Consider the following 19745-nt stretch of genomic DNA (forward strand, 5'->3'; position numbering starts at 1 on the left):
CAAGACACTATCCGCTTATCGTGACAAAAAAAATCTAAATATTCCATTACCGTACTTCGAAGCATGTCAAACGCTGTTTAAAATAAATTTTTATTAGATTTTTCTCGTAAAAAAGCGATAATATTCCGACCGGGAGACGTCCTTTCCGTTCAAAGACTCAAAATCTAAAATGGACTCTTCACGTGCACCCGCACGCCAGTCTCATTGTTCTCAGATCGACCACTTACCAAATGCGCTACTGTTTTTCAGCCAGTAACTGCAGAGTCATCATTCAATGTTCTGGCGCCTTCTGAGAGCCTAGGGGAGCCTTAGAAAGTGTCACGTTACAGCAGAGATCCTTTGTTTTGGATAGAGATGACAAAGAAGGCCAAGAAATGGTCAGACAGGGTACTTCCTGTACAGAATCTTCTCAGGTTTTGGCCTGCCATTTGAGTTCTGTTATACTCACAGACACCATTCAAACAGTTTTAGAAACTTTGGAGTGTTTTCTATCCAAAGCTACTAATTATATGCATATTCTAGTTTCTGGGCAGGAGTAATAACCAGATTAAATCGGGTATGTTTTTTTATCCGGCCTTGAAAATACTGCCCCCTATCCATAACAGGTTTTAAGGCAAAGGCTGATTTCAAGGTTTTACTGCTAACCTACAAAGCATTACATGGGCTTGCTCCTACCTATCTTTCCGATTTGGTCCTGCCGTACTGTTACGCACGCTTCTTGGAAGAGGGAACGCAACACCCTGCTACAACTCAACTCCCCGTTGAGGGAAAGAGATATGGGATTGTAGGTACAGGTAAGGATGACAGAGGCAGAGATTAGTGCCGTTTACAGGGGATTTATTTCGTTCACACGGTAATTTGGGGAAAAGGGGCTGGACGGAACCAAAGCAAAGAAAGTAAAAAAATAAAGAGCCCCTTCTCCTACCTTACCTACCTACCCACTACTTACGTAACTCGGACCACCTGGCACACTAACCAAAATAGAGGGGATGGTCTGCCCAGGTCTTACCTAGTATGCATAGACATAGTACATACTACAGGTATATGTATGCCCGCAGGCCTCTTGCCTAAGCAATCCCAAGGTGCCTTTCCCTTCCCCCCTGGGAACAAATGAAACAGAATAATACAAACATAAAGTGAACAATTTCACTGTTTTTGATTACAGTATCAAACGTCAGCAGGACCGGCTACAAAATACTTTACAAAAATTTATAAAGACCATCAATGAAACACAGGACATACCAAGAAGCTCTCTCCTAACAAAGGAACACTGTCATTTAAAGCTGCCTAAGGAGTCGGTAATTGCAGACAACTGTATCTCCTAACGAGAGGGCGGGGTCAGAGCTCCAATCTGCAATGGGGCCGACCAATCAGCTGCTTAGAATTTCAGAAAGCCATCCTGAAACACACACATACAAAGAACCTGGGGAACGTAACACGTACATACCTACACGTACGCTACGGTCACAAGACGCAGGCCTCCTTACTGTCCCTAGAATTTCTAAGCAAACAGCTGGAGGCAGGGCTTTCTCCTGTAGAGCTCAATTTTTATGGAATGGTCTGCCTATCCATGTGAGAGACGTAGACTCGGTCTTGACCTTTAAGTCTTTATTAAAGACTCATTAATTCAGTAGGTCCTTTGATTGTACTCTGGCCCAGGAGTGTGAAGATGAACGGAAAGGCACTGGAGCAACAAACTGCCCTTGCTGTCTCTGCCTGGCCGGCTCCCCTCTCTCCACTGGGATTCTCTGCCTCTAACCCTATTACAGGGGCTGAGTCACTGGCTTACTGGTGCTCTTCCATGCCGTCCCTAGGAGGGTTGCGTCACTTGAGTGGGTTGAGTCACTGACGTGATCTTCCTGTCCGGGTTGGCAACCCCCTTGGGTTGTACCGTGGTGGAGATCTTTGTGGGCTATACTCGGCCTTGTCTAAGGATGGTAAGTTGGTGGTTGAAGCTATCCCTCTAGGGGTGTGGGGGCTGTGCTTTGACAAAGTGGGTGGGATTATATCCTGCCAGTTTGGCACTGTCCGGGGCCCTGTCCGGGGCCACAGTGTCTCCCGACCCCTCCTGTCTCAGCCTCCAGTATTTATGCAGTAGTTTATGTGTCGGGGGGCTTGGGTCAGTCTGTTATATCTGGAGTATTTCTCCTGTCTTATCCGGTGCCCTGTATGAATTTATGTATGCTCTCTCTAATTCTCTAATTCTGTCTCTCTTTCTCTCTCTTTCTTTCTCTCTTTCTTTCTCTCTCTCAGAGGACCTGAGCCCTAGGACCATGCCTGAGGACTACCTGGACTGATGACTCCTTGCTGTCTCCAGTCCACCTGGCCATGCTGCTGCTTCAGTTTCAACTGTTCTGCCTGCGGCTATGGAACCCTGACCTGTTCACCGGATGTGCTAGCTGTCCCAGACCTGCTGTTTTCAACTCTCTAGAGACCGCAGGTGCGGTAGAGATACTCTGAATGATCGCCTATGAAATGCCAACTGAAATTTACTCCTGAGGTACTGACCTGTTGCTGGTCATCTTTGAACAATTGAACATCTGGGCCATGTTCTGTTATAATCTCCAACCGGCACAGCCAGAAGAGGGCTGGCCCCTCATAGCCTGGTTCCTCACTAGGTTTCTTCCTAGGTTCTGGCCTTTCTAGGGAGTTTTTCCTAGCCACCGTGCTTCTGCACCTGCATTGCTTGATGTTTGGGGTTTTAGGCTGGGTTTCTGTACAGCACTTTGTGACATCAGCTGATGTAAGAATGGCTTTATAAATACATTTGATTTGATTTGATTTAGATGTACTGTGTATAGACAGCCTGGTCTCATAGACTAGACGCACTGTGTCACTGTGTGTAGACAGCCTGGTCTCATAGACTAGATGCACTGTGTCACTGTGTGTAGACAGCCTGGTCTCATAGACTAGATGTACTGTGTCACTGTGTATAGACAGCCTGGTCTCATAGACTAGATGCACTGTGTCACTGTGTATAGACAGCCTGGTCTCATAGACTAGATGCACTGTGTCACTGTGTGTAGACAGCCTGGTCTCACAGACTAGATGCACTGTGTCACTGTGTGTAGACAGCCTGGTCTCATAGACTAGATGCACTGTGTCACTGTGTATAGACAGCCTGGTCTCATAGACTAGATGCACTGTGTCACTGTGTGTAGACAGCCTGGTCTCATAGTAAATGTAAATCCAGGACACTCAGATAGATTAGTATGATATGTTATGTTTGTATGGTTACATAAGACAGAAGGTTACTTAAAGGTGCAATATGCAGAAATTGCTCTGCCATTTACTGGTTGCTAAAATTCTAATGGTAGGCCTAATTTCAGTTTGTGACAACACAAGCAGTAATTGTGTAGAGAATCATTATACCATATGAACCGCTGTGAAATATATTTTCCATAACCAAAAATATTGTATTTTCATATGTTCGAAGCTGGTGTACAAAACTGACAGTAAGATGCAGAAACGAAACTTAAGAACAGGAAACATAGAAATAGTGCATATAGAACACATCTACAGCTGATTAGACTTGCTTTAAATTAGAAATGAAAGATCTATAACTCAATGTTTCTATGTGAATTTGTTCTGGTCGCCCAAAAAGTTACATATTGCTGGTTGGTAAGGCAACAACATATTGTATGTTTCTAGGCTAAAAGATATGAGGTGCTCCGTGTTCCTGCTGGTAGCAGGCCTCAACCTGGATGTGGGGAAATGTCCTGCCTTGGAGTATGGTTGTATCTATCTTGGAAGTCAGATGACAAACCTGCATGGATTAGCAAGAGAAAACATTGTACGTGTATTTAGACAATTGTAGTCAAGACAGCTTCAGTTTACACCGGAGCATACAGGTTCCAGTACTCTACTAACACTTCACACAACTAATTGTTTTCTAAATTAAAGACCACGATCAGATGAAATAGATTTTGGTGCTAGGCAGTAATATAAACATGCACACAGTCCAGTAAGTTTCCCAAAATCCCCAGTTTTCAAAAAATGTCCTGCTTATTCCTTCCCGATACTGTGAATCTCCCAACTGGGTTTTCAAAGAATGTTGGGGAAAGTTACCAGATTTTTGCATCTACCTGGGACAGAACTCACCTACTGTCTGTATAATAGACCGAGCTCCCTAAGTAACAATGAGATGACAACTGGGACCGACCAGGCTCGATTCGACGTAGCAAAATTTGAAATTGTGTTTTTTACATTGAATAAAAGTAGAGACACAGAGATAGAAAATGGTGTATCATACATTACAGTTGAGGAACAATGGGAAAGTAATTCTGGCGGGCAGGCAGCTCTGGGGAAAGTAATTCTGGCGGGCAGGCAGCTCTGGGGAAAGTAATTCTGGCGGGCAGGCAGCTCTGGGGAAAGTAATTCTGGCGGGCAGGCAGCTCTGGCGAGTCATTTTGTTTTTCCCTGTGGATGCTTTTCATTTTCCAATTAAAAGAATGAGTATCCACATACCCGCTGCGCCTTGGTCCTTCTCTATCCAGTATGACATTTTCAGCGACGAGTACGACATAATCTGTGACAATGTCACCACCCTTTTCTTTATGTTAGTTTAATGTGAAAACAAGGTTAATGTAATTTTAATTCTGAAGATGAATAAGAACATTTAGGCATTAAAGTAAATACATTGAAGCAAGGTGTTAGGTTGTGAACAGAGTATGAACTCAAACAGATGCAGAGAAAAGCTCAAACCAAGTTTATTCAGACCACTGAATGCTGCATCTGCATAGCACAGCTTGTACATAACCAATCAATCATTTATTACAGTATGTCAAGTAAAGGGTGTGACTTCTCAGAAATGTTCATCTGTTTCCCAGAACTGCCTGTTGCGCGGTCGTCAAGCGGCTGGTACCACAATGACAATGGATTCCTGACATAGTTGGAGAGACTTCAACCAGCACCTGCCACCTCTATCTGGGGAACCTGGGAAATAAACCCGAGTACTTTCCCAAATGTACAAAACAACTCATGCTTTTTTTTCAATAACATTTTCCACAACATTGTTCTGAAATAAATTCTCAGTGAAATGTGAACATTTGATTGATTAATTTAATTTATTGAAAAAGTTTCAAATTCAGTCTGTAAGACAACAAAATGTGTAAAAATTCAAGGTGTGTGAATACTTTCTGAAGGCATTGTATATGAAATGGGAAGGCCATTGTGCAAACATTGTGCAAACACCTGTAATCTCAGAAATAGCCGTCTGTCTGTCGTGGGTTATCAAACAGTATTCCTGTTTGAAGACAGGAAAGTGATCCTGAAGATTAAAATAGTGTTCTTCAATTATTTTAATGCCTAATCTTTTACGTGAAGTGTGTAGTGATTTTACAAATACATTTAGCTCTGTCAGGAAACTGAACAGACAGGCAAGATGGAACACGCATCCACACCCGACACACCCACATCCTGTTTGATCACCTGATTAAGCTGATAAATACCCAACAGTACTCCCAAGTGAACAACACTTTATGGAAATTTTTGACATAAACTGGTGTTCAAAGATTATCCTTTTCAGTAGAGTCACATCTAGAACTTATCCGGGCGTTTTAATACAAACATTTGCGGAGTTGGAGCGTGATGAGGGTAAGATTATTTTAAAACTAATTTGGAGAATTTCTTATGAAAGTTAATAACTGAAGAGGTAATGTTTATGTTAACCTATATTCTAATTCTAATAGTCTGTTTATCAAAACATCATGAACATCCTCTGTTGTCTGTCTAGAAACGGTGCTGTTACAGATACTGCTTGTGTTTGTCGTCGTATGATTGAAAATCATTTCACTCACTTCCTCTTTGTGTTTAATGTAAAAACAAGGTTAAACAAATTCTGTTCTGGTTTTTTTATTCATTTTTTTCAGGATAATGAAGATGAAAACCAACATTTTGGCATTAAAGTAAAAGTTGAGGAAAATGTCAAAGAAAAATGTGTCATTATAACAATGAAGTACGGAAAAAAAACAAAAGAAATTCATATTTCTACACTTAGCCTAAAGGAGAAATTCTCGAAAGAGAAGAGAGCCTTATTAGACTTTATAGGTCCTTTTAATGAAAATACTGTATTTAAAAAAATTACTTTCCAAAAACCAAATAACACATTTGAAAGTAACTATGTGATTTACATCACTAGTTTCTATGATTATGTCAACGTAATTGAGTATTTCTGGAAAAATAAGGAAAAAATACAAAATATAACGGACCCAATTTATATAATATCAGGGTGTTATATTTCTTTAATAGATAGGAATGATTTCTACATTAAAACTGAGCTCAGAATTAATGATAACGATATTGAACTTGCAATTCAGGAAGGAAAACTTAATGTATCTGATATTGTAATTAAAGGAAAACATTTAAATCATGTCCCATATAGTACATTAGATAATAAGGTATCGATGAACCTAGATTTCTGTCTTGCTCTCACTGATATAATCTTTGGAAATCAAGAAAAACTTCTTTGTATAAATAATCATTTTAACATCACTGCTTTAGTTGCGGTATTATTTTCAGAGGTAATCAGAAATCCAGAGATGATATTTATTAACCTAATTGCAATGACAATGGATTCCTTAAATACTTGGAAAGACTTCCGCCAGATTATGCCACCTTTAGCTGGGGGAACCTGGGAAAATAAACAGGAGTGCTGTCCCAAATTTATGAAACGACTAAACCTATTTTTTTCAAAAACATTTTCTGAAACATTTACTGAAATAACTTCTCATTAATTTTCTTTCATTAATTTAATTAACAATGAAACATGTATCATTATGATAATGCAGTACGGTAGACAAAATAAACAAATTACTATGAATATTACTAAACCAAACTTTAACCTGGATTTCTCGAAAGACAGTTGTAAACTCAAATTAGACTTCATAGGTCCTTTTAATGAAAATACTGTATTTAAAAAAATAATAATCCTAAAACAAAATAACATCTTTCAAGAAAGTAACTATGTGATTTACATTAATAGTTTGTATGATTATGTCAACGTAATTGTGTATTTCTGGAAAAATAAGGAAAAAATACAAAATATAACGGACCCGATTTATATAATATCAGGGAGTCATATTTCTTTAATAGATAGGTATGACTTCTATATTAAAACTGAGCTCAGAATTAATGAACACACTATCCCGTATGCTATTCAGGGAGGCAAACTTAATGTATCTGATATTGTAATTAAAGGAAAACATTTAAATCATGTCCCATATAGTACATTAGATAATAAGGTATCGATGAACCTAGATTTCTGTCTTGCTCTCACTGATATAATCTTTGGAAATCAAGAAAAACTTCTTTGTATAAATAATAGTTTTGACATCACTGCTTTAGTTGCGGTATTATTTTCAGAGGTAATCAGAAATCCAGGGATGATATTTATTAACCTAATTGCAATGACAATGGATTCCTTAAATACTTGGAAAGACTTCCGCCAGATTATGCCACCTTTAGTTGGGGGAACCTGGGAAAATAAACAGGAGTACTGTTCCAAATTTATGAAACGACTAAACCTATTTTTTTCAAAAACATTTTCTGAAACATTTTCTGAAATTATTTGAACATGGAAATTCTTTGATTAATTGAATTTATTTTAAAAAGTTGTCCTTCATGGAAGGGGCGGGTGGTGGAGGGTCCAAATAAAACAAAATAAAACATCCCAAAATGTTATAAAATATCAACAAATTCATCTTCATTATCCCCCACGTTGTTCCACCTCCGCTTCTGGGAGGAGCCAGGCGGGGCCACAGAGCGGGTAAGTACAGATTATTCTCCAGTGACACCAATGCCAACGTGATACTACCTCTGCTACACTGAACACATATCCTAGATCTAGAGGAACTTGATTTACAAAAAAGCAGAATGTTCTGTAGGTGTTATGATTGGGGTGATGTGTGTTCCAGCTTCCACTGCCAACAAGGAACACAACTGCTTAACAAATTGCTTTGGTGTCAACCATACTTTCCTTCAGTCTAATCCAAATGAACCCAGTTTACCTGTTGTAAATATTTTTTTTATCATAACAAACTGTGTCAAAAGTTTCCTGACATATATTTGAGACTTTAACAGTTGGTATTAAATCAGTTTTTCTGATGTTTTTTGTTTTGTTTGTTCATCATGTTTTGACCTCCAGACTCCCCCCATCTCATCCCACCAACTCTGTCAGTCCACCAGGCCCCACAATGCAGCCTCCACACCACTGCAGTAACAGCCATATCTTCCCATCACAAAGCTTCAGTACTGTCTCAATGTGTTGTAAGTCCTGTACAGCACTTGGTATTCATCACTGTTGAGACAATGTTACAGCTGATAACATGTAATGACATTTCCAACCTAATCAACCCCCTCTGATTCTTCTCATTCAGGAAGTACCATCCAGGATCCTGTGGCAACGTCAATGTGAAACAGCATTGACCCGTGATCACCACCAACCAGGGCTCCACAGCGGTATCCTTGGACACCCAGTGAATCCAGAGAGAGCACACCAGGCAGCATTGAGCACTTTGATGAGATTGGCTGTTCAGCAGGAAGATTCATCTGGCTACACAGAAGGGATGATGGCTCTGACCAATACAATTATATTTTTGAAACTATATAACTGAATAAACTATGATTTAACTAAAAACATATTTCTGTTTTGGTTAGTAATTATTGCCTTATTTCACTGTAGAGCCTCTAGCCCTGCTCAATACGCCTTATTTATCCATCCTACAAGTGTTTAGCAGATGTTATTGCGGGTGTAGCAAAATGCTTGTGTTTCTAGCTCCATCAGTGCAGTAATATCTAACAATACACACAAATCTAAGTATAGGAATGGAATTAAGAATATATAAATAAATGGGCGAACAATGTCAGAACGGCATAGACTAAGACACAGTAGTATAGTATAGAATACAGTATATACATATGAGATGAGTAATACATAGACTAAGACACAGTAGTATAGTATAGAATACAGTATATACATATGAGATGAGTAATACATAGACTAAGACACAGTAGTATAGTATAGAATACAGTATATACATATGATATGAGTAATACATAGACTAAGACACAGTAGTATAGTATAGAATACAGTATATACATATGATATGAGTAATACATAGACTAAGATACAGTAGTATAGTATAGAATACAGTATATACATATGAGATGAGTAATACATAGACTAAGACACAGTAGTATAGTATAGAATACAGTATATACATATGAGATGAGTAATACATAGACTAAGACACAGTAGTATAGTATAGAATACAGTATATACATATGAGATGAGTAATACATAGACTAAGACACAGTAGTATAGTATAGAATACAGTATATACATATGAGATGAGTAATACATAGACTAAGACACAGTAGTATAGTATAGAATACAGTATATACATATGAGATGAGTAATACATAGACTAAGATACAGTAGTATAGTATAGAATACAGTATATACATATGAGATGAGTGTGTATATACTGTAGTGCAAATCAATCCCAGAACAACAGCAAAGGACCTTGTGAAGATGATGGAGGAAACAGGTACAAAAGTATCTATATCCACAGTAAAACGAGTCCTATTTCGACATAACCTGAAAGGCCGCTCAGCAAGGAAAAAGCCACTGCTCCAAAACCGCCATAAAAAAGCCAGACTACGGTTTGCAACTGCACATGGGGATTGAGATTGTACTTTTGGAGAAATGTCCTCTGGTCTGATGAAACAAAAATAGAACCGTTTGGCCATAATGACCATCATTATGTTTGGAGGAAAAAGGGGGAGGCTTGCAAGCCGAAGAACACCATCCCAACCAAGAAGCACGGGGGTGGCAGCATCATGTTGTGGGGTGCTTTGCTGTAGGAGGGACTGGTGCACTTCACAAAATAGATGGCATCATGAGAAAGGAAAATTAGGTGGATATATTGAAGCAACATCTCAAGACATCAGTCAGGAAGTTAAAGCTTGGTTGCAAATGGACAATGACTCCAAGCATACTTCCAAAGTTGTGGCAAAATAGCTTAATAAGGACAACAAAAGTCAAGGTATTGGAGTGGCCATCACAAAGCCCTGACCTCAATCCCATAGAAAATTTGTGGGCAGAACCGAAAAAGCGTGTGTGAGCAAGGAGGCCTACAAACCTGACTCAGTTACACCAGCTCTGTCAGGAGGAATGGGCCAAAATTCACCCAACTTATTGTGGGAAGCTTGTGGAAGGCTACCCGAAACATTTGACCCAAGTTAAACAATTTAAAGGCAATGCTACCAAATACTAATTGAGCATATGTCAACTTCTGACCCACTGGGAATGTGATGAAAGAAATACAAGCTGAAATAAATCATTCTCTCTAATATTATTCGGACATTTCAAATGAATTAAAATAAAGTGATGATCCTAACTGACCTAAAACAGGACATTTTTACTTGGATTAAATGTCAGGAATTGTGAAAAACTGAGTTTAAATGTATTTGGCTAAGGTGTATGTAAACTTCCGACTTCAACTGTATATAGGCAGCAGCCTCTATGTGCTAGTGATGGCTATTTAACAGTCTGATGGCCTTGAGATAGAAGCTGTTTTTCAGTCTCTCGGTCCCGGCTTTGATGCACCTATACTGACCTCACCATCTGGATGATAGCGGGGTGAACAGGCAGTGGCTCGGGTGGTTGTTGTCCTTGATGATATTTTTTGGCCTTCCTGTGACATCAGGTGCTGTAGGTGTCCAGGAGGGCAGGTAGTTTATCCCCGGTGATGCGTTGGGCAGACCGCACCACCCTCTGGAATCTCCTGCGGTTGCGGGCGGTGCAGTTGCCATACCAGGCGGTGATACAGCCAGACAGGATGCTCTAAATTGTGCATCTGATAAAGTTTGTGAGGGTTTTAGGTGCCACGCAAATTTCTTCAGCCTCCTGAGGTTGAAGAGGCACTGTTGCACCTTCTTCACCACACTGTCTGTGTGAGAGTACCATTTCAGTTTGTCAGTGATGTGTACACCGAGTAACTTGAAGCTTTCCACATTCTCCACTGTGGTCCCGTCGATGTGGATAGGAGCTGCTCCCTCTGTTGTTTTCTGAAGTCCACGATCATCTCCTTTGTTTTGTTGACATTGAGTGAGAGGTTGTTTTCCTGACAACACACTCTGAGAGTCCTCACCTCCTCCCTGTAGCCTGTCTCGTCATTGTTGGTAATCAAGCCTACTACTGTTGTGTCGTCTGCAGACCTGATGATTGAGTTGGAGGCGTGCATGGCCACGCAGTCATGGGTGAACAGGGAATACAGGAGGGAGCTGAGTACGCACCCTTGTGGGTCCCCAGTGTTGAGGATCAGCGTGGCGGAGGTGTTGTTTAGGATCCAGTTGCACAGGGCGGGGTTCAGACCCAGGGCCTCCAGCTTAATGATGAGCTTGGAGGGTACTATGGTGTTGAATGCTGATCTAGTGCGTGTGAGCCCTCGTCAACGTCAGCCATCTTCAAAGACAAGCTTTTGTATACTCTGTTCTGCCCCTGTTTCTACACATCTGCCAACTGTCATATTGATAAAAGGAGAGGTAGAACTCTGACCGTTGGTCCTTAACAACTCAGCAGGTTAATTGCTCCATCTTATAATTCAATTGTTGTTTGAAAGATTCTGCAGTCTCCCTTTCTGGTTAGAATTTCTATGACACCGCCCCCTGGTGGTAAGAGTAGGTAACAACACATCTGCCACACTGATCCTCAATACGGGGACCCCTCAGGGGTGAGTGCTTAGGCCCCTCCTGTACTCCCTGTTCACCCATGACTGCGTGGCCGGGCACGACTCCAACACCATCATTAAGTTTGCTGACAACACAACTGTGGTAGGTCCCGTGTGGCTCAGTTGGTAGAGCATGGTGTTTGCAACGCCAGGGTTGTGTGTTCAATTCCCACGGGGGACCAGTACAGAGAAAAAAATGTATGAAATGTATGCATTCACTACTATAAGAGTGTCTGCTAAATGACTTAATTGTAAATGTCAATGGTAGGCCTAATCACTGACAATGATGAGACAGCCTATAAGGAGGAGGTCAGAGAACTGGCAGTGTGGTGCCAGGACCACAACCTCTCCCTCAATGTGAGAAAGACAAAGGAGATGATCGTGGACTATAGGAAAAGGAGGGCCGAACACGCCCGCATTCACATCGACGGGGATGTAGTGGAGCGGGTCGAGAGTTTCAATTTTCTTGGTGTCCACATCAACAACAAACTATCCTGGTCCAAACACAGTTGTGAAAAGGGCACAACAAAACCTATTCCCCTCAGGAGACTGAAAAGATATGGCATGGGTCCCCAGATCCTCAAAAAGTTCTACAGCTGCACCATCGAGAGCATCCTGACTGGTTGCATCCCCGCCTGGTATGGCAACTGCTCGGTATCCGACCGTGAGAAACTACAGAGGGTAGCGCGTACGGCATAGTACAAGCGGTACCGGAGCACCAAGTATAGGTCCAAAAGGCTCAGATTCTACCCCCAAGCCATAAGACTGCTGAACAATTAATCAAATGGCTACCCGGTCTATTTACATTGACACATACCCCCCTTTGTTTTTACGCTTCTGCTACTCAATGTTTATTATCTATGCATATTCACTTCACCCCTACCTACATGTATAAATTACCTTGACTAACTCGCACCCGCATCGGTACCCCCTGTATATAGCCTCGTTATTGTTCTTTTATTGTGTTACTTTTTTTATTTTTTTTTACATTCGTTTATTTTGTAACTTTATTTTCTTAAAACTGCATTGTTTGTTAAGGGTTTGTAAAGTAAGCATTTCACGGTAAGGTCTACACCCGTTGTATTCGGCGCATTTGACAAATACAATTTTATTTGATTAGATTTGATGCAGGCAAGAGTGTGCAAGGTCGGTTTTTAATGTGTCACTGGCGTAATCAAGGTGATAAGACAATTTGTCTCTCGACCTGCGTGCACCTACATTGTAATCTTTGATTCATCGCCTAGGTTGTAGCAACCTCATGATGGGTACAGGGAAAATTTGAGTGTCATGTAGTAGCCTAAACCTATCGATGTTAACATTGAACTGGGTCAATGGAATATGAACGATAATATGCTGTATAGAAACAAGCCCATGCTCATAAAAAACAAAACTATTATCCCTTCCAATCGTAAACAGGAGAAATGCGTTGAGGTGCTGACACGTTTAGCTAATGTTACAGTCAACGAGCGGCGTAGACCGGACGCCATCACGACATTTACTGAGATTAGAAAACGGACCGTTCATTAACCTGGTCCCAGATCTGTTAGTGATGTATTGCAAAATTCCAGTTGGTAAGACATGAGTTGACAAGGCAGCACAAACTGACCTGGACCAGGTTAACTATTCATCGGTTTAATGGACCAGGTTAACTATTCATCAGTTTAAGGGACCAGGTTAACTATTCATCGGTTTAAGGGACCAGGTTAATTAACTATTCATCAGTTTAAGGGACCAGGTTAACTATTCATCAGTTTAAGGGACCAGGCTAACTATTCATCAGTTTAAGGGACCAGGTTACCTATTCATCAGTTTAAGGGACCAGGTTAACTATTCATCAGTTTAAGGGACCAGGTTAACTATTCATCGGTTTAAGGGACCAGGTTAACTATTCATCGGTTTAAGGGACCAGGTTAACTATTCATCAGTTTAAGGGACAAGGTTAACTACTCATCAGTTTAAGGTGAATAATAAATACACAATCAAGTTCAAGCTCAAAATGACATTTTTTAATAAAGTATAAAAAGTTTATAAAAAAGTAACAATTTATCACCTGAAACAGAGGTATTTAAAACATCTGAAACACAAGATATATCTTGGAAACACTGTAGAACAGTGATCAATGTTGAGAGACATACTTGAAACATCTGTGGATTTTATGTTGTGTGGAGTCAAAGTGGGGCGGCAGGGTAGCCTAGTGGTTAGAGTGTAGAGGTGGCAGGTAGCCTAGTGGTTAGAGTGTAGAGGTGACAGGTAGTCTAGTGGTTAGAGTGTAGAGGTGGCAGGTAGCCTAGTGGTTAGAGTGTAGAGGTGGTAGGTAGCCTAGTGGTTAGAGTGTAGAGGAGGCAGGTAGCCTAGTGGTTAGAGTGTAGAGGTGACAGGTAGTCTAGTGGTTAGAGTGTAGAGGTGGCAGGTAGCCTAGTGGTTAGAGTGTAGAGGTGGCAGGTAGTCTAGTGGTTAGAGTGTAGAGGTGACAGGTAGCCTAGTGGTTAGAGTGTAGAGGTGGCAGGTACCCTAGTGGTTAGAGTGTAGAGGTGACAGGTAGTCTAGTGGTTAGAGTGTAGAGGCGGCAGGTAGCCTAGTGGTTAGAGTGTAGAGGTGGCAGGTAGCCTAGTGGTTAGAGTGTAGAGGTGGCAGGGTAGCCTAGTGGTTAGAGTGTAGAGGTGACAGGTAGTCTAGTGGTTAGAGTGTAGAGATGACAGGTAGCCTAGTGGTTAGAGTGTATAGGTGGTAGGTAGCCTAGTGGTTAGAGTGGAGGGGTGGCAGGGTAGCCTAGTGGTTAGAGTGGAGGGGCGGCAGGGTAGCCTAGTGGTTAGAGTGGAGGGGCGGCAGGGTAGCCTAGCGGTTAGAGCGTTGGACTAGTAACCAAAATGTTGCTGGATCAAATCCCCGAGCTGACAAGGTACAAATCTGTCGTTCTGCCCCTGAACTAGGCTGTCATTGAAAATAAGAATTTGTTCTTAACTGACTTGCCTTGTTAAATATAGGTAAAAAGTCACGATTGTCTCCTGTTTATAACAAATGTGAATGGAACATTTCAATAAAACACATAATTTGAACAAGAAAAAGGTAACAGATTGCAAACAGGTAACTGACAAAATAAACACTTGAGTAAATGAGGGATACAACATTTATTGAAAGTAGGTGCTTCCACATAGGTGTGGTTCCTGAGTTAATTAAGAAATTAACATCCCATCATTCTTAGGGTCACGTATAAAAATTCCCAGTTGCCCATTATGGCTAGAAGAAGAGATCTCAGTGACTGAAAGAGGGCTCTCAAAGGAACATAGAGGGTGTGTCTCAGTGACTGAAAGAGGGCTCTCAAAGGAACATAGAGGGTGTGTCTCAGTCACCAGATCTCAACCCAGTTCAATACTTGGTCCCGTGTAGCTCAGTTGGTAGAGCATGGTGTTTGCAACGCCTGGGTTGTGGGTTCGATTCCCACGGGGGACCAGTACGGAGAAGAAAAAAAAAAAAAAATATGAAATGTATGCATTCACTACTGTAAGTCGCTCTGGATAAGAGTGTCTGCTAAATGACTAAAAATGTAAATGTACTTATGGGGAGATTCTGGAGTGGCGCCTGAGACAGTGTTTTCCATCAACAAAAACACCAATTGATGTAATTTCTCGTGGAAGAATGGTGTCGCATCCCTCCAATAGAGTTCCAGACACTTGTAGAATCTATGCCAAGGTGCATTGAATCTGTTCTGGCGGTTGGTGGTGGCCAAACGCAATATTAAGACACTTTATGTTGGTGTTTCCTTTATTTTGGTAGTTACCTGTATACGACAATGTCACAGAAATAACTACGTAACTCTTTCAAACATCACAAACAACCTCTCTCCTTCTCCCTGATTATTTATCTGGACCCTTCCGTGTCTGGCTGTTGTGCTGTTTGTCCCTGGATGTTCTGGTTCTGGTCGTCGAGGAGGAAGACAGCTTCTTCTTCAGCTTCCCAATGTCGTCCTCATCCTCCCCCCGTCCCTCCCCCTCCTCCGAGCCTCCCCTCTTCTCCTCCGCTGGCCTCTACCTCTGCCAACCTGGACTCCTGCTTCCTGTTGTAGCTCTCCTCTCTGCTGCTTACCAGCAAATGTCTCACTTCTGTTCCACACTAGGATGTTCACTCCTGTGGTGGAACACAAAAGCCTTATTGTCCCAAATGGCACATTATTCCCTATATCGTGCACTACTTTAGACCAGAGCCCTATTCCCTATGTAGTACACTACTTTTGACCAGGGCAGGCACCCTATTCCCTATGTATTGCACTACCTTTGACCAGGGCTGCTACCCTATTCCCTATATAGTGCACTACTTTTGACCAGGGCTGGCACCCTATTCCCTATATAGTGCACTACTTTTGACCAGGGCAGGCACCCTATTCCCTATATAGTGCACTACTTTTGACCAGGGCTGGCACCCTATTCCCAAGTTGAACACTGATTTTTTAGCAAAAGAATCAAACGCTTTAGAATATTTCCAGCTACAAACATAGTTAGTCTCTTAGCTGATTTGATCCTGGGTGCTGAGACTACAAATATAGTCCAGTATTTAAAAACACAGACTCACCCATTCCAGATCCTAAAACATCTCCCATCGGATTGAACTTGTTGACCTGGAAAGGAAGGTGTGCAGAGATTTAAAAATTGGCATTATTTTTGACCCAATGATGGCTTGAACAATAGTGCAGCACAAATACATCATTGAAGACTTGTAACAAACAGCTTCATCACTTTCCATATCAAAGTCCAAGGGCTACAGGCTAACATTGACATTAAACTAAGGCTACAGGCTAACACTGACATTAAACTAAGGCTACAGGCTAACATTGACATTAAACTAAGGCTACAGGCTAACACTGACATTAAACTAAGGCTACAGGCTAACACTGGCATTAAACTAAGGCTACAGGCTAACACTGACATTAAACTAAGGCTACAGGCTAACATTGACATTAAACTAAGGCTACAGGCTAACACTGACATTAAACTAAGGCTACAAGCTAACATTGACATTAAACTAAGGCTACAGGCTAACACTGACATTAAACTAAGGCTACAAGCTAACACTGACATTAAACTAAGGCTACAGGCTAACACTGACATTAAACTAAGGCTACAGGCTAACACTGACATTAAACTAAGGCTACAAGCTAACACTGACATTAAACTAAGGCTACAGGCTAACACTGACATTAAACTAAGGCTACAGGCTAACACTGACATTAAACTAAGGCTACAGGCTAACACTGACATTAAACTAAGGCTACAGGCTAACACTGACATTAAACTAAGGCTACAGGCTAACAATGACATTAAACTAAGGCTACAGGCTAACAATGACATTAATCTAAGGCTACAGGCTAACACTGACATTAAACTAAGGCTACAGGCTAACAATGACATTAAACTAAGGCTACAGGCTAACAATGACATTAAACTAAGGCTACAGGCTAACACTGACATTAAACTAAGGCTACAGGCTAACACTAGCATTAAACTAAGGCTACAGGCTAACACTAGCATTAAACTAAGGCTACAGGCTAACAATGACATTAAACTAAGGCTACAGGCTAACAATGACATTAAACTAAGGCTACATTTCTAATGTGTACTCACAGATATGATGCCAGGGGCGTTGGGGTCCAGTAGTTGGCATGCCAGCTCTCCTGTGTTGGCATCGTAGATATCGATGGTCCTCAGGGCACCTGGAGACACAAACAAAGATTGAAGATGAAGCTTTTGAGTCAACGAGAGAGAGAGAGACACACACATAAACCCACCCACCCACAATGCCTCACCTTGATAGGTGTGAGGCGCTGGATAATCTGCTGAGGAGTTGACCAATCAGAGTACACCCTGATCTGGTCATACTGGTCCGTGGTCAGGAGCTTGGAGCAGTCCACTGGATTAAAGTAGGCTGGGGGAGGGAATAACAGCATGGGGGGAGAGACAGAGAGGGAGAGGTGGTCAGGAGCTTGGAGCAGTCCACTGGATTAAAGTAGGCTGAGCGGAGGGAGGGAGAGGTGGTCAGGAGCTTGGAGCAGTCCACTGGATTAAAGTAGGCTGGGGGAGGGAATAACAGCATGGGGGGGAGAGAGACAGAGAGAGGAGAGGTGGTCAGGAGCTTGGAGCAGTCCACTGGATTAAAGTAGAATGGGGGAGGGAGAGGAGAGGTGGTCAGGAGCTTGGAGCAGTCAGCTGGATTAAAGTAGGCTGGGGGGAGGGAATAACAGCATGGGGGGGGAGACAGAGAGGGAGAGGTGGTCAGGAGCTTGGAGCAGTCCACTGGATTAAAGTAGGCTGAGCGGAGGGAGGGAGAGGTGGTCAGGAGCTTGGAGCAGTCCACTGGATTAAAGTAGGCTGGGGGAGGGAATAACAGCATGGGGGGGGAGAGAGAGAGAGAGAGAGAGAGAGAGAGAGAGAGAGAGAGAGGGAGGTGGTCAGGAGCTTGGAGCAGTCTACTGGATTAAAGTAGGCTGGGGGAGGGAATAACAGCATGGGGGGAGAGGAGAGAAGAGGAGAGGACCAGAGAGAAGGAGGGAGAGAGAGAGAGAGGAGAGGGCGAGAAAGAGAGGAGAGGGGTGAGAGAGAGGGAGAGGGAGAAAGGGAGAGAGGGAGGAGAGAGGAGAGGAAAGGAGAGAAGAGAGAGTGAGAGGGAGAAAGGGAGAGAGAGGGGAAGAGAGAGGAGAGGAAAGAGAGAGAGAGGCAGAGGCAGAGGGAGAGAGAATCTAGAGGTCAAATGTTCTTAAAAAGCATTTATCCCTACTGATGAACGCGGTGTATGTTATCAAGCAAAAAAAAATATTAACAAATTTGCACCTGTCTTGTCCTACTAGTACTGATAACTTACTACGACTGTGACGTGTGGTTGTCTCACCTAGCTATCTGAAGACACTATGACTGTGGTTGTCTCACCTAGCTATCTGAAGATACTATGACTGTGGTTGTCTCACCTAGCTATCTGAAGATACTATGACTGTGGTTGTCTCACCTAGCTATCTGAAGATACTATGACTGTGGTTGTCTCACCTAGCTATCTGAAGATACTATGACTGTGGTATGTGGTTGTCTCACCTAGCTATCTGAAGACACTATGACTGTGACATGTGGTTGTCTCACCTAGCTATCTGAAGATAATATGACTGTGGTTTTCTCACCTAGCTATCTGAAGACACTACAACTTTGACATGTGGTTGTCTCACCTAGCTATCTGAAGACACTATGACTGTGGTTGTCTCACCTAGCTATATGAAGACACTATGACTGTGGTATGTGGTTGTCTCACCTAGCTATCTGAAGACACTATGACTGTGGTTGTCTCACCTAGCTATCTGAAGACACTACAACTGTGACATGTGGTTGTCTCACCTAGCTATCTGAAGACACTATGACTGTGGTTGTCTCACCTAGCTATCTGAAGATACTATGACTGTGGTATGTGGTTGTCTCACCTAGCTATCTGAAGATACTATGACTGTGGTATGTGGTTGTCTCACCTAGCTATCTGAAGACACTATGACTGTGGTTGTCTCACCTAGCTATCTGAAGACACTATGACTGTGACATGTGGTTGTCTCACCTAGCTATCTGAAGATACTATGACTGTGGTTGTCTCACCTAGCTATCTGAATGTTCTTAAAAGCATTTATCCCTTCTGATGAACGCGGTGTATGTCATCAAGCAAAAAAAAAATATTAACAAATTTGCACCTGTCTTGTCCTACTAGTACTGATAACTTACTACGACTGTGACGTGTGGTTGTCTCACCTAGCTATCTGAAGACACTATGACTGTGGTTGTCTCACCTAGCTATCTGAAGATACTATGACTGTGGTTGTCTCACCTAGCTATCTGAAGATACTATGACAGTGGTTGTCTCACCTAGCTATCTGAAGATACTATGACTGTGGTATGTGGTTGTCTCACCTAGCTATCTGAAGACACTATGACTGTGGTTGTCTCACCTAGCTATCTGAAGACACTATGACTGTGGTTGTCTCACCTAGCTATCTGA

At 42.0% G+C, this 19745-nt stretch overlaps 2 long non-coding RNA genes across 4 annotated transcripts in view; one reads left to right on the top strand and one right to left on the bottom strand.

Moving 5' to 3' along the window:
• The first annotated feature begins 5424 nt into the window (after nucleotides 1-5424).
• The window catches only part of LOC106596868 (uncharacterized), a 51070-nt gene continuing 36749 nt past the window's right edge, over nucleotides 5425-19745 (top strand). The window contains exons 1-4 of one of the 3 annotated variants that reach the window (XR_006763182.1): nucleotides 5425-5595; nucleotides 5871-7765; nucleotides 8144-8265; nucleotides 8376-8639. This is a non-coding gene — a long non-coding RNA (uncharacterized lncRNA). Of the gene's footprint in view, nucleotides 5596-5870; nucleotides 7766-8143; nucleotides 8266-8375; nucleotides 8640-19745 lie in introns of those variants that run through there. The other 2 variants (XR_006763184.1, XR_006763183.1) reach the window with 2 other exon arrangements.
• On the bottom strand, nucleotides 15739-17446 carry LOC123732511 (uncharacterized). The gene is made up of 3 exons (XR_006763185.1): nucleotides 17348-17446; nucleotides 16299-16344; nucleotides 15739-15857 (listed from the first exon to the last, which is right to left on the bottom strand). It is a non-coding gene; the product is annotated as an uncharacterized lncRNA (long non-coding RNA).

Source organism: Salmo salar, unplaced genomic scaffold (assembly GCF_905237065.1).
Source record: "Salmo salar unplaced genomic scaffold, Ssal_v3.1, whole genome shotgun sequence".
Taxonomy (NCBI): domain Eukaryota; kingdom Metazoa; phylum Chordata; class Actinopteri; order Salmoniformes; family Salmonidae; genus Salmo; species Salmo salar.